The sequence below is a fragment of the Myotis daubentonii genome, chromosome 10 (genome assembly GCF_963259705.1).
Source record: "Myotis daubentonii chromosome 10, mMyoDau2.1, whole genome shotgun sequence".
Classification (NCBI taxonomy): Eukaryota; Metazoa; Chordata; class Mammalia; order Chiroptera; family Vespertilionidae; genus Myotis; species Myotis daubentonii.
The window spans coordinates 38,183,319-38,198,489 of NC_081849.1; positions in this window are offsets into that span (position 1 = coordinate 38,183,319).

Here is a 15,171-nt window from a genome sequence, read left to right on the forward strand (position 1 = left end):
CAAAATATGAAGCCGGCCAATAGGGCAAAGTCATTCTGAACCAGAGTTATTTGCCTTGACACCTGTACTGTATTGTGTGATTGATTTTGGGGGAGATGTGTATTGGTTCTTCTCAAGAAGACAACTATTTTCTGGAACAATTTAGGAGAAGGAATAAACAGCAGACACTGGGGTCATGTGATCAGCTTCCTTGGAAACGTGGTTTGACACACTGGCCATCCCCAGACAATCACCAGCAGAAGCTCCAAGGAGGGTGTCCCCTTCAGAAAACAACTGTCACCTATGCCCCAACTCTAAAAAGGTGGGAGGAGATATCACAGGTGAGCTATCTGGGTGAGACTACCACTCATCTAATCCGAGTATGGGGAACCCAGCGTCTGGGGGGACAAAGCATCTCTCTAACTACACTCAGGCCGTAGTACACATGACAGCGTGCTTCGTGAATCAAACACTGGCCCACAAGACAGATCGGGCCTTTAGGAGAGACAGGTGCTGGCCTGGGCCCTGTGGGACAAGCTGAATTCACTTCTAAGGAGGAGCAGCTGTAAGTGGGAAAAGATTTATGAAACAGAATAAGCAGATGCAACTCAATTGTCCCCCAGGAAGGCAAGCAGTGGAAATCAGCCTAGAAAGATAGTGAGGCTTAGTGAAGTGGGTCGGGTAAACTCAACTAATAATGCTGATACTGCTAGACCCAGTGTTGGGAAAGGACTGTACCATGACCCATCGGGGTCTCCACTGTTTTAGTACAAATAGAGGCAAAGTAGCCACGACCCTCCCCCATCCTAGAAGGCCCTGAGGCTCAAAGGCACATCCATGGGAATCTTACGGACCTCCAAACCCACAGAAGTCCTCCGGGGCACTTGGAATTTACATCAACGCACTCTGACGGCCCTCACCCCAGAATAGATCAGAGTGAGACATAATCTGTAGTGAGCAGGGATGGGCACTGCCCGGAATGCCACCCAGGCCTTCACCACTGGGAGGTGAGTCCAGCCTGCAGGGACACCAGTCTCCATACAAATCTGCGCTGAGGTGGGGATGACGGGCTGTGTCCCCTCTAACTTGGAACACAGAAATAACAGAATCATTTATAATGTTCCAGAAAAAACTCATTTGTAATGAACTCAGAAATAACTGAATCAATGATGCTTGTCTATAGTAATATCTGACATATGGGTGTATTAGTTTTTTAGGGCTGCTGTGACAAATTACTACACACTTGGATGTCTTGAAACAACAGAAATTTATTCTCTCTCAGTTCTGAAGCTGGACGTTTGAGACCAAGCTGTCAGCAGGCCCTGCTCTCTCCCTATGGGATCTAGAGAAAGATCCTTTCTCCAGCTTCCAGCTTCCGGTAGTCCCTGGCTTTCCTTGGCTTGTGGCTCTGAAACTCTAACGTCTGCCTCTGTCTTCACATCTGTCTTTACACGGTCTTCTTCTCTGTCTATGTCTCTTCTTTCCTATAAAGACACCAGTCATATTGGATAAGGACACTCTACCCCAGTATGACCTCATCTTAACTAATTTCATCTGCAATGACCTTATTTCCAAATAAAATCACATTCATAGGTACCAGGGATTAGGACTTTAATATATGTTTTGGGGGAGCGCAATGTCGCCTCCCTGAACCATATCAGACATAGTCTTTCTTGTGCAGTGTTCTAACACTAGAACCAGTCACATTGTCCATTACTAAATAGTTCCCATCGTTTCAATGGCCGCGTGGTGTTCAATGTGGCTATACCCACACTTACGTTACTCTATTTTGACTTTTTTTTTTTATCTCTGTTATTGGACATTTAGATAGCATCTGAGTTTTTCCTATGAAATATTGCTGCCAAGAACATACTCATAAGTAGATATTGTGTTTTCCATCATTACTTTGTGATAAATTTCTAGACATAGGGTGCTCCAACAACTGGTATGTCTAGTTCTTGGATTCACATTGCCAAAGTGTCCTCCCAAAGATTTTACCAACTTATACTCCTCGTACCCTCATCAACTCTAACCATTTTTTCCATTTTCTGCAATTTCCGAGGTGGAAATACTATCTGAATATTAATCTAATTTTCTTTAATTTTCATTTCACTGATTACTAATGAGGGTAAGCCGCTTTTCAGATGTTAGTCCTTTGAGAACTCCCTGTGGCATATGATCATTTATGAGGCTCTTGATTATTTTTTCAATCTGCACCAATTCACACCCCCCACCAGCAGTCTTTGAAAATGGCTGCCAGATTCAGAAAAGGCGGGTGTGAGAGATTAACTCACTGGGGAAGACCCAGCTGGGGAGGCCACCTGGGCTGGGGAGGGTTTGAATAGAAAGGCATTGTTCTCAGGGAAATCCATGTAATAAGAGTGGGATGTGTGTTAGAAGCTGAGGATAAAGCAGAGGGTAGTTGGTGGAGCTGAACAGGAAAGAGGAGAGATAAAATGAGACGAATTAGAGCCAACTGCTTATCCTGTGGGCAAAAGCCAGGACAGGCTCCTAAGCAAGGGAGCAATTTACAACTATGGACTTTCTTATTTGATCAAATAATTACTCTCTCAACATGTATAGCATTGCTAAAAAGACTGTTTTAATTTTCAGGCTTATCTTCTGCCCACCCAATCTCCCAGCCTCTCCTCTGTTCAATTCTGTTCCACAAGCACACATTAATATTTCTCAATACCTGCACCCCAACACCACCAACACATGATCTGCACACACACACACACACATGCACATACACTCACACAACACTCACACATGTGTGCACTCACACAGGCACTCACATGCACATAAACACCCCTAACCCCCACCCTCTGCCACCCAATGCTTCCCTTGGGCTTGAATGCCCTGTTCCACTTCTTTACCTGATAAATCCCCACCAAACCTTTAGGACCACAGTTCTTGGTTTATAAATATCCTTAGAATCTCAATAACCAAGCTCCTGACCAGAGGTTAAAACCAGTTCTCATTCCTGGCTGTCGTAGACGCTTCCCTCGGAGCCTGTTGTGGTCTGTTTCAAGACTCCCTGGATAATCTCTCCCACCTGAGCGTTTCACACACACATTTGCCAAGAAGCCAGAACTTCCCTTTCTTTTGAGTCTATGAGGGTTTTCATTCTTCCAGCTTCCTAATAAATGAAAAATGCCCTGACCTGCAAGTCTCTCATCAGCCAATATTTTAATCATTGACTAATATCTGAGTGTGGATTAAGCGGCAGCCCTGACTTACCTGAATGCAGGTGAGTAGGGCAGGGCCAAGAGGCTAAAGGGTTCCCCAAGAGGAAAAGACTGTGTAGAACTTGACCGACAGCCCTATTAACCAGGGGCAGACTCTGAAGGGAGAGGCAACCCCTGGAGTCAAATTTGGTTTGGAAAATAGTTGCAGAGGGCCTCTATGGTGCATAGTGGTTCCTGAGTATAATTCTCCATACATCAGGCTACACTCCACCCCTTTACACCAACCTCAAGTAGGAAAAGAGAAGAAATGCCATCTTTGGAACAGTTCCTGGGAAGAAGGTCTTAGGGTGTATTTATTCATAATTCCATGCATCACCGTGAGTCGGTTGGGCCATTTTTTAACAACATCTATGTCCCTGTCTTGAAACCAACACATGTCATAACTGACTCTTTCTGCAAAACCTCTTCCATAGCCGGGGAGGACACAGTGTTTAGGACTCAAAGGTAAGGACATCCTTTCATATGTTCACTCTCATTCTCTTCGTCTCTCCCCCGTGGTACTGCCTATCCCCCTGGTACTGCTGTTCCCTATGCCTCTTTGTGTGGGTGAGTACGTCACTCTGTAATGCGATTCCCTAATATCCACGTGAAAACACAGCCAGAGTATAATCTATTGGTCATGCGTGTCAGGGGCATGGAGGCCTATGGCAGCTTTCCTCTGGTTACAGGAAAGTTACAAATAGGAAAATGTGCTTTTAATTATATTTGCTTGGACTCCTAGTCAAGTCTATCCTTAAAAGCTGGAAGAACGAAACTCTCAACAGCAACCACAGTGGAAAAACCAGTATTATGGCGACAAGGGTCTGTGGTTTTAATTTTTCTTCCTACGTCCCCTGGGGGGAGCTGGAACAGAGTGGTAGAGCAGGTGGAGTGATTTCCAGGAAGCAAGCCAAGTTGCTTCGTGGTTTTAAAAGCCTTGATTAAATAAATAAGAGTATGGCGAGTGCTCTTCATACAGTCTAACTCTATGGCACTCATGCTAAGATGCTTCCGTCAGTTCGACAAGCATCTATTGAGTACCTGCGACATGCCAACACAGTGCTGAGCCCTGGAGATAAAAATGAACGATACGGTGTCTCTTCTCTGGAACTCATCCTGTCAGGCAGACAGGACATACACACAAGTACGTCTAATACCCGAGAGTCTGTAGTAGGTGCTAATTTAAAGGTTCAAACAGGTGCAATGAACAAAGAGAACAGGGAAAGACTAATCAGACTGGCAGGAGTTTGGGAAGGAAGGATTTCAACCCGGAGCCAGTGGACTGACTCAGCCCTTTACTGGTTTGTCTTACTCTCACTAAATCCTTAACCTCTTCCCCTGAAACATGAAATTGATAAATACTAACCTTTTTACTGTGTTGGTCTCAGAAGGATTTTTAAAGCACAGTGCCTGGCACATAGTAAGTGCTAAGTAAATGTCAGTTATCGTCAGGGCAATAATTTTTTTCAAATTATTACAATGTCAGAATTTTCTATGACCACTGAACGTTTAAAATCCTCCTTAATCATGGCTGCACCTTGAAACATTATGCTAAGTGAAAAAAGATAGACACAAAAGAACAAGTATTGTATGATTCCTTTATGTGGAGTATCTAGAATAGGCCACGCATAGAGACGGAAAGTAGAATAGAAGTTACTAGGGGCTGGGGGGCAGGAATGGGCGATTGCTTAATGGGTACAGGGTTTCTGCTTCAGATAATAAAGTTTTGGAAATGGTGGTGATGGTCTCATGGTCACACAACAATGTACGTGTTCTTAACACCACCAAATTCTACACTTAAAAATGGTTACTGTGCTAAGTGAAATACGTCAGACAGAGAGAGACAAATGCCGTATGATTTCACTTACATGTGGAATCTAGAGAACAAAACAAACGAGCATACCAGAAACACTCATAGATATGGAAAACAAACGGAGGGTTGTGGGGTGGGGATGGTGACAAGGGGGAAGGGATTATAAGAATAGTCACAGGGATGTGAAGTCCAGATAGGAGATAAAGCCAGGAATGTTGTAATAACGATGGATGGTGCCAGGAGGGTACTGGATTCACTGGGGGGATCGCTTTGTAAGTTATATAAATGTCTGACCCAGTGGTTCTCAACCTTGGCTGCACATTAGAATCACCTGGAAATCTTTTTAAAATCCTGATTTCTGGGCCTCATCCTCTGGAAATTCTGTTTCTTTGTTATGGGGTGGGGCCACAACATTAGTAACAAAAGAAACAGAATTTGCCAAAACCGGTTTGGCTCAGTGGATAGAGCGTCGGCCTGCGGACTGAAAGGTCCCAGGTTCGATTCCGGTCAAGGGCATGTACCTGGGTTGCGGGCATATCCCCAGTGGGAGATGTGCAGGAGGCAGCTGATCGATGTTTCTCTCTCATCGATGTTTCTAACTCTCTATCTCTCTCCCTTCCTCTCTGTAAAAAATCAATAAAATATATTTTTTAAAAAAAGAAAGAAATAGAATTTCCAGAGAATGAGGCCCAGAAATCAGGATTTTAAAAGGATTCCCAGGTGATTCTAATGTGCAGCCAAGGTTGAGAACCACTGGTCTAACCACTGTACTACACACCTGAAACTAATATAATATGAATGACACTTGTAATTGAAAAAAATAATTTTAATTTTTTAAATGGTTCAGTGGTATTTGTGAAGTATATTTTTATCACAATAAAAAATTGTTTATGGCTTCCCATCATAGAGGAACATACGGGCTAGTAAGTGTTTTCTATTGAAACGAACTCTTGGAGAATAAAGTTTCTTTCTCAGTCCACAAACCCAGTTCCCCTCACGGGCACTAGGAATGGCTTAGCCCGGCTGGGTAGCCACCCTGCCCGGGGTCCCACTCACATGAGCGCAAACGCCAGCGCTGCCTGGCTATGCCCGGGAGGGGCCCCAGGTGTGCGGATGCTCAGGTGCGCGCCCTGCACGTGGGCACGTGGGCACGTGGACACGCCGCGCCCGCGGTGGGGCGATCCGGGCTCCGGGAGAGACGCGCACAGCCGGGCCGGGCCGGGCTACTAACCAGCGTGCAAGGGCTCCCCGCTCTGGGATCCGTCCTGGAGTGGGATTTCCACCCACAAGGTGAGCACGGGTCCCCTCAGCCTGCATGGGGGCAACTTCTCCACAAAGCCATTTCTCAAACGTGCTAGCCGGCCCCCGGGAGGCCGCCAGCCGGGATGGGCTCGCCAGCAACTTCCTCCAGCGCCTGGTTTTCTGGGGAGGCAGAACGCGGGGGGGGGGGGGGGGGGGGGCGGGGAACTTCCCCCTCCTTCTGGGACGTCCAGGGAAGGTGCGGTGGGGGCGTTGGCGCCTGGGCTTGTCTCTAGTTGATATTAGCCAAGCGCTGTGGGAAATGGCCTCCGGCGGCTCAGAAAGGCCAGGGGGCAGGTCGGTGCCTGGTTCTCTGCTCTACACGCTGCCCCTCCGAAGCCCTGTGGGCCCCAGGGCCCCGAATCCCTCCTGCACAAGATACCGCTGGTGCCGCTTCCCCTGCAGCTCCGCAGCCAACTGCTGTGAATCCGCACCCAACAGAAACGGGCGTGATCCGTATCCGTGACGGAGCGCGAAGCGGCTTTGTCCAAAGGACTTGCTTTGGGGTGTAGAGACATCAGGTGCACACGGGCTCCTCGGGTCTTTGCACCACCCCCGCCCCTCCTCGCTACACAGCTCAGGCGATTTCTTTGAGACACGATTATAACCCTGGATTGTCACACTCTCCTTTTTATCAGAATGCTGTTGGGGTGGAGGGTGGATACATAGAGAGGACTTGCGTACCTCCTCTTGAAGACTAGCAATGAGCAACTTTGGTTTCCTTTCATCCTGCTCTTATCCTCAGATTTTGATGGTGTGCTGTTTCACACACGGCCTGAACACCTCCCTCTCCCAGGATGGCCTGGGAGTTTTAACCTCCACACTCGCTTTCCTTCTGGGGCTCGGGAAAGCCATGTGTCCGGATCCGTCACTGGGGAGGGGACATGTGAGAGTCACACACAAACTAAAACATGTCTTTGGAACAGAGAGCTGGTTCCTCCACAGTGCCCAGCAGGCAAGTTAGTGAGAGAAGGACTAACCTTGACTCCCAGGTGAGCGCACAGAGCACCTGTGATACTGTGATGTATAAGAAGTATGTATTGGACCAATTATAATATTCCCAGTACCCACCTGGCACCATACAGTTATTCCGACATGACTGACTACCTTACCTATGCTGTACTTTACGTCTTGTAACTACCAATCTGTACTTCTCAACCCCTTCACCCTTTTCATATTTGCACACTTAAGTTTTATCCTAAGGTTATAAATATTTAGTGATGAAGCTGAGTCTCTCATGCATCCTCGGGTCTGCAGCCCCACAGGCCTCTGAGTAAACGCGTGTCCCAGACCAGCTCACATGGCTGCACTATTCCACGAGGGAGGCCATCACACCTGCCCCCTTAGCATCTCTGTGGTGACACGGGCAGAGGAAATAAGTCATTCTCCTCCCATGGGAGAGCCTCAGCTCCAGCCCTGGACCTGTTTCATATACAGTTCAGTTTCTGTGTTCTCCTCAACCACTCGTGCAGCCACTCATAGCCAACAGATGTTCCTTCATGCCTGTCGTCAGGGCTTCCCTCTTCTGCTTCCCTGGCAACCAGTTCTCGGGGCAGCAAGACCACCCCCAGGTTCCAACACTCTGTCATCTCTATAGATTAAAAGGTATCAGAACTAAGAGGGACCTCCTTTTACAGATGGTGAAACCCATACCAGAGGAGGTAAGGAGCTTGCCCGGAGCTGCTCATGCTCTCAGGGGCCTTTTTTCTATTTGCAACAAATGTGCTCCTTGGCTTGGGTCCCAGGGGGTAGCCTGTCATTGAGGACGTGGTCCCAGGAGATACCCCTCAGGAAGAGGCAGAGTGAGGACAGGACGGGAATAAGCCACTCAAGGGCGTGAAAACCTGAGGAGGGGGTTTGTTCCCAACTGGGGTGACTTTCCCCCAGGGGACGTTTGCAGTGGCTGGAGACACTTTGATTGTCACAACTCGGGGAGAGGGTGCTACTATATCAGGTGCATATAGACCTGTGACCTGGCTAACCACCCAGCAATACACAGGCCAGCCCCAGCCAAGACTCTCCCAGGCAAAATGTCAACTATGCTGTCTGCGATTGAGAAATGACAACCAACAGTGATGACAAATAATTCTGATCTCGTACCTGAGACCCCAGACAGACCAGAGGGAGAAGGTTGATCTCCCCATTGAGGAAAGACTGAGGGGCAAAGCCTGAACGTGCATGGAGTCGTTGTAATCAGATGAGGCACGTGGCTATTTTGCAAGTTCAGCCAACAGTGTTATTACAAGAGTGACTGCATTATTCTCTGGCAAATTCTCCATTTTTTAAATTCCAAGTTTGATCTGAAAGTGACGTAGTATGATATAGACCTTGGAGCTGACTTTGACCTTTAGATTCATCATTTACTTAACAGTGTGTCTTCAGACTGTTACTTAAACTTCCCTTGCCTCGGTTTCCTCCCCTAAGAGATGGAGATCATCATATTTGCAGAGTTGTTGTGAATTATAATGAAGCAGCAAGTAAATAGAATCTAAAATGTGGTAAGCACTGAATTAATGAGAGCTACTTCAGATATTATTCTATGAGGAACCACTCCAATGAAATTATTTGTCTCCAAAACTCTGCCAACCATCTGGTCATTAGAGTAATGCCCAGGCAGGGGAGGGCAAATGTCAAATATGCTGTCTGCGATTGAGAAATGACAACCAACAGTGATGACCAGGGAGGGTGCATGAGCCTCACCTTACCCGGGAGGCTGGCATCCCCAAAATCTAATATCGCATCCCCCAGATTTTTAGTGGAAAAGAAAGTGAAAACACAGATGGGACACAGCACCGCCCCATCCTGCATGGGCTCTTGTGAGGCAGGCCAAGCTGGCTTCCTTCCCTGGAGGTCCCAGGACAGCTGAATAGGAAGAGGCTCGGTCTGGGCTTCCTGAAAGCGGAATCAAACACGACAGTTAAACTTTGTCTCTTCCATGTAGGGCAGCAACTTCAGTGATTTTCCTGGCCACAGAGGTTGAGAAACTTCACGCACAAAGGCTCTGTGGCCAGCTCTACTCACAAAGCAAACCGATTCCATTTGCCTGTGGTTTTGTCCCTGTGAAGCCATACTAGACTGGCTGACTCGGTCCCCAGGGCTGATGGGGGCTCTGCAGGGGGGGCCTGAGAGAGGCAGAGCTGTGTGTCCCAGCCATGCCCCCCACGGGGCTCACCTGTCCCGCACACTCTTACTCAGCCTGGCCTCTCCTTCCCCCTCACCCCGTGGCTTCATGCACCCTCCCTGGGGCAGCCCTCCCCTGCCTGGGCACAACCTGCAGTAAACCGCAATCAAGGGGTACGTGGCTTTGCTAACAGGCGACATTTTTGGAGCTCACACACTCAGAAGGGACTCAAGAGGACAGATACAGCCCCCAGGAAATGTCAGTGTTCATATCTAATATTATTTGAATAACTGCCCTGTTTGTCTCACTTAGCATGGCGGGCACCAGGGCGGTGGGAGGGCTGTGGATCTTTCTGGGTGTTTGGCGGGAACATAGCTTGTAGAAAAGGCTCAGCTTGCAAGATGTCCAATGATCTGTTCTGCGCTGTGACATTAAAGTTGTTCAACATGACTCAGGGAGACCCCAAAATATGGGGTACACAGAATCCACTTCGTCCAAAGGTGCCTTACAAGTCTTTGACAGGCAGGGTATGATCCCTCAGGGAAGGACACCCTTGTCTCTGATTGAACTGAGGTTTCAGTCACTGAGGATAATTGATTGCAAGAATACTCACTGATTAATTCATCCATTTGACTTAGACTTGACTTAAATGATATTAAAGTTGTAGATAAGAGAATTGAAACCACAGCAAAGTGGTTCAGTTTAGGTTCTTTTCTGATCACTTGATTAATTTTAACTTAGGTTAGATTTCTAAATGCGAATTCTTACCCATTTTACATCTTCAGGGTGTGCGTTTCTGTTCGTGTAAGTAGAGGGCTAGACGTTTCCCCATCAATGAATCTGAGGGCACACATACTCCACAGGGGGGTGGATTTCCGTGTGTGATGAAGTGTTTGTGTGGACAGAAGTAAAATTACAGTGCCATCTTCAGGAAAGTGAACGCCTTTCTTATAAAGCACAGCAAAGGTAGCTCCCAGTGACCTAAAACCGTTCCTGGGGTTGGAGATAAATCTCTCCTTATGTTATAAGAAGAGTAGTGAGGCCAAGGATAAACAGGCGGCAGCTCTTGGCAGTGAAATGTAACAAAATCTTCCAGATAACAGAGATTAAGGCTTTAGTGCTCCTGGAACCAGAGAGGGGGTGACTTCCTTGTTTATAGCCATACTAGTAGCCCGATGCTCAAAATTTGTGCAAGAGTAGGCCTTCCTTCCCCCGGCTGCTGGCACCGGCTTCCCGCTGGCACCCGGGACCCGGGCTTCCCCCACAGCCCCAGCTTCATCCGGAAGGTCATCCAGTCTAATTAGCATATTACACTTTTATTATTATAGATTACTAGAGGCCTCATGCACCAGTAGGGTCCCTTGGCCTGGCCTGTGGGATCAGGCCGAAATCAGCTCCCTGAAATCCCCTGCAGGGGTCCAGGATTGGGAGAGGATGTAGGCCAGGTCAAAGGATGCCACCAGTGCATGATCAGAACAGGGGAGGGATGCAGGAGGTTGGCCAGCCAGGGAGGGGCTATAGGAGGGCTCCAGGGCATGTCTGGCCTGTCTCGCTCAGTCCTGATTGACTGGACCCCAGCAGCAAGCTAACCTACTGGTCAGAGTGTCTGCCCCCTGGTGGTCAGTGCACATCATAGCAAGCGGCCTTAGGATATCATTAGCATATTATGCTTTGATTGGTTGAACAGATGACTGGACACTTAGCATATTAGGCTTTTATTATATAGGATTATAGATGTTTTATCACAGGTGGCTGGAGGAGAGGAGAAACTTAAAAGGAAGCATCAAAATTGCCTTTGTTGTGAGATGCATCTGTTTTCCTTAATCTCTTATGGACTGGTAAAGCCAGCGGAAGACCTGCAGAGTGCAGGACGCTGCCTCCCAGCCTGGCAGGCATTTATGCTGATGATGTGCACCAGGGAGACGCATATGTGTGTCTGGATACGAGCATTCCAAAGACCAAGGAAGGTTTAAGAAATTCAGGCCATGAATGATTAAAATGTAAGGCTTGAGTTCAGGAAACCATAGAAGGTTAAAGCTAAAAGGAGTTTATTTTATAGATGAGAAAACAGAGAGGTTAGTCACCTTGCCCAATGTCACACAGCTGCCAGACCAATGAAAACTCCAGTGTTTGTCACCAAACAGGCATATAAATTATTGGTCAGTCTATTGGGAAAGCAACTTGGGGAGAGACCACATCCTTAGCACCAGGGTTTGCTCTCCTGCTCTCCTCAGTGTGGAGAGGAGGGGCCTCTTTCCTGAGCCTGAACTTCAGAGGGTCCTCCCTCCCATCCCACGCTCTGTGAATGTGCTACCCCCCCAGCCCCCCCACACCCACACCCACCCCCTCACCTATAGTCCAGGAGTCCAGGGAGATTAGGGAGCATGTCCAAGACCCTTCTCCCAGATCACACTTCAGGAACTCTGGGATTCCAGCCCAAACCGCCCTGAGCCAGCTTCCAGGACCTGAGCAGGCCACTCACAGGGTAGCCAGGATATGATTGTCTGCGGGAAGGAGCGTGTGGATGGTGCTAGAATGTGATGTCATCTGGAGTGTAGCACATGTGCACACAAGTGGCTTCAACATGGGAGATGGGGCCTGGGGCCTGGACTCCTCACACCAGGATGGCCTGTCGCAGAACTCCACAGACTCTAAAACATCCGAATTCAAGCCTGCCCTTTCAGGTCATGGGAAGGTATATTAAAGCAGAAGGCCAGGACATATTTTTCAGTACCTGTTTACTTGACTTATGACTTTAAATACTCAATACACTTATACTTTTGCCCTGGGCCCAGTTAATCAGAAAAAGCCTGATTCTTCTCCTAGGTGGTTTATGCAAAAGACATAATCAGAAATGCAAACAAAGCTTTATGCATGAAGATAATATTTAAAGTGTATTTTATATGAGGAGAGAGAAAAATAGAGGTCATCTTTGGAGTCTGATGTTGAAGGAAGTATTAAGTTCCAGGTGTAGGATCGCTCCAAGCTTCTGGGCTGGAATGACTAGACATGGAGGGAGATGACTGAAGCTGTGGGGGTGGAGCTCTGTTCAGACTTGCCAGGTTCGAGGTGCCTATGTCAGATAGACAGGTGGTTGTTAGACAAACTAAAAATACAGGGCTGGGGATGTAAATGTGGGACTCATATGTAGAGAATTATCACATATGCAAGCATATTGATATGATTAGCTCCATATACAAAATCATATAGAAGTAATATCTGTATGGTAAACCTCTAGGGTTTGACAATAGCTGGAAAAGACAACAGTCCTATACTCAGCCTGAAATAAAGGTCCATTCGGAGATCTGATCTAGTGTAGATGTCGTGGGCTGAATGCTTCCAGACTTCTCCATCGAGGCCTTGTGAGATGATAGAAACTATGTGTATTAGTCTCTCCCCGGTCTCCTGGTACGGAGTTCCTAAATCCCTTGGAATTTCCTGGGGTGGAGGGAGAATGGGCTCCTGGACAGCTTCCCCAGGAGGACCAGCCACGATCAGAAGCGTGGCACTCTCAGCAGCATCCTCCCACTGGGGATGTGCCCACAACCAAGGTACATGCCCTTGACCAGAATCGAACCCGGGACCCTTCAGTCCGCAGGCCGACATTCTATCCACCAAGCCAAACCGGTCAGGGCAGCATATATCCTATTTTTAAGTAAGAATTCTTTCACCCCTAAGAACGGAGCGACCAGACTTCTCCCTGTTAGCCCCACTACGTTCCACATTTCAGTCTTCAAGTCAGGAGTCTCCACTAACCTCTGCCAGGCAGACCGAACCCTCTGTGGCTGCCCCATCCCCCATATCCTAGGGCACCGTTTCCCCAATCAACCCTCTTCCTTTCACTTTTCATTTCCCAGAAAACGGGAGAAACGTCCCATCCCTGGCCTTGCTTTCTTGTTCTGTTTTGTCGGTTTCTACCTTCTTATCCATTTTCCGTCGATTGCTAGGTTGTGAGTAGGCAGAAGAGCATCAGGGCTAAGAGTCTGACCCCTGGCACCAACTGCCCGGATTTTTATCTGGGTTTCCCACTTCCTAGCTGTGGGAGGGCAGACCAGCTGAGTCTCAATTCAAATTTGGCTGATTTTTCTCCCAGTGATATTTCTATGTTCCTTGAAGAGGGAGAGAGTTATTGGGGGACAGGCTGCTCCCCAAGTCCAGCAGCGTGTCCTTGTCCCAGAATTCCTCTCTGGGGGTGGCGGGAAGGTGGGGACCTGCACCTCTCATCTCTTGCTGACCCTGGCCTTGTACATTTCACCTCTCCCGGTAAACACATCGTATTGTAGGAGAGGGAACTAAAACAGCTCTCCCTCTCTCCTCCAAGGTTCTCTGGCTGGGGCCCTGGAAATTAAACTGACAAAAATTATAAACAAGAAATTAACAAGAGAAAAAACAGTTCATTGATGGGGCGCACATACTCAGGGGAGAAACTCAATGATGAGAACTTGGGCTTATAGAATATTTTAACAAAGAACAATAAATGTGTGGAAAAGGGGCAAGGCCGAGGAAAAGGAGCTTAAGCTCTTAGGGGCCGCACACCCTGGGAAGGTAGGTGTATGGGGAATGAACGGAAGGTCAGGGTGATTTTTGTAAGATCTTACGCAGACTCTTCCCTGTATCGTCTCTGGGCGGGTCGGGTCTCCAGGGATAAAGGGCCTGGGCCTGCTCTCAGGCAAATGGGGGAGAGCGGAGAGCTTTCTTTGGCATCTGCTGTTTCTCAGTTGTCTTCAGCTCAAACTGATCCTTATGCCAAAGTGGCATCTTTTGGGGGGGGGGGGGTGGCATATGCTGATCCCCTGCAGTTAGTTCCAAGCCCTGTGCCCTTCGGCCGGACATTCCCAACCTGGGAAAAATAGCACATAACCTCAAATGAATCTTTCTAACTTGGTCAAGGCGGCGGGAGGGGAGGGAGAGTGTGTGGCAGCCTCTCTGGTTAATTTTCTTTTTCTGTAAAATGTGGACAATGATATCTGTTTTTCCAGGGCTCTGTGAAAATCAGAGATAAGATATAGTAAGGGTTTATTTTGCTCATGTTGGGGGAAATCATAACAAATGTTATTACCTCATTTCATCAGCTTGTCAGTGCCCTTGTTAAAATACAGCGGCCAGGTGTTATCTGAGGCGCCAAACACAGGATCTGGGCCCCACTGATTAATGCTGGCTGACTGTGTGGCCTTCCTTAGCTGCTCACTCCTAGCAGACCTGAGATAAAATACCAGCTCTTTTTCCTCTTTCCTTTTCTTAGTAAAACTTAAGAGTGAAGGGCTAAACTATTTTATCTCTGTTGAGTCTCACTTTGTTGGTTTTAGCTCAGCATTTTAGCCGGTTGACATCATTTGGGTCTCAAGACTCCCCTCTATTGCATAGCTCTTTCTCCCCATCTTTGTCCCACAGGCCCACATTGGTCAGTCATTTCTTCTATATCTTTATTCAAACCATGAAGAGGAATGTTAAGACCAAAGAGAAAACTTTCCACCTCTCCACGAGACATCACTGATTGGTGGAAGCATTATATCAGACTCAGAAACACAGAAAAACTGAATGATCATCTTAGGGTGTCTAATACCATCAGGCTTTTTTTAAAATCTTAATAATTATAATGTCTTCTAATTTGGGAAATTGATGGTTCCACACCCCAAAGCATGAAAATATTATAGTGCCTCCATAGGGGTTCAAAAATAATAATAATAATAATAAGCCCCAAAATTTTTATTTTGCAAAATCACACAAAG